The following is a 665-nucleotide window of genomic DNA, read 5'->3' on the forward strand; positions in this document are numbered from 1 at the left end:
CTGGGACCATGCATTCAAGTACATTTCACAGGGCCACACTTTACTATCCTTTTCAGGCAAATTATACAGATTCTGGAAATAATATGAAACATATGAAATATTACCTGTTCATATTTAAAGCTTAGTGTGCCAGTGAACAGGGGTATGATAATAATAGAGTTGCTTAGCACCAGATTTTTTTTTAAAGAACCATACAGTAATATATTACTTTAACCTGAGCAACTGTTACAAAGATTTTATTTGTTCAAAAATTTCTCTTTGTTCATAGGAAATACATATATTATATATGTAAATATTCATAGATAATGAGGAGTATGTATTCTCATGATGAATGGTGAGCCAAATAATTAATGTGACATGTTAGAAATTACTGTCACAAACTAAAGAATTACTATCAGAGTGGTAAAATTAGGCTTCAGAAATATGTATGTATATTCGTGTGTGGGCACATGTGTAACACAAACCTGAGTGTGCAATGATTTGATTCAGTCACTTGCAACTTCTGTGACCTTTAACAAGACTCTTACCTCTCTCAGCTCAGATGCATAGTTTTCAAATTGTGTTTATTTCAAATCTAGTTACTTTAAACTGGGATCTGTTCACCTTGTCTGTCATAAATAGTTCATATAAAAACAAATATTTTAAGCCTAAGACATGTGAAACAA

This window comes from Cebus imitator, unplaced genomic scaffold (genome assembly GCF_001604975.1).
Source record: "Cebus imitator isolate Cc_AM_T3 unplaced genomic scaffold, Cebus_imitator-1.0 Scaffold1023, whole genome shotgun sequence".
Taxonomy (NCBI): Eukaryota; Metazoa; Chordata; class Mammalia; order Primates; family Cebidae; genus Cebus; species Cebus imitator.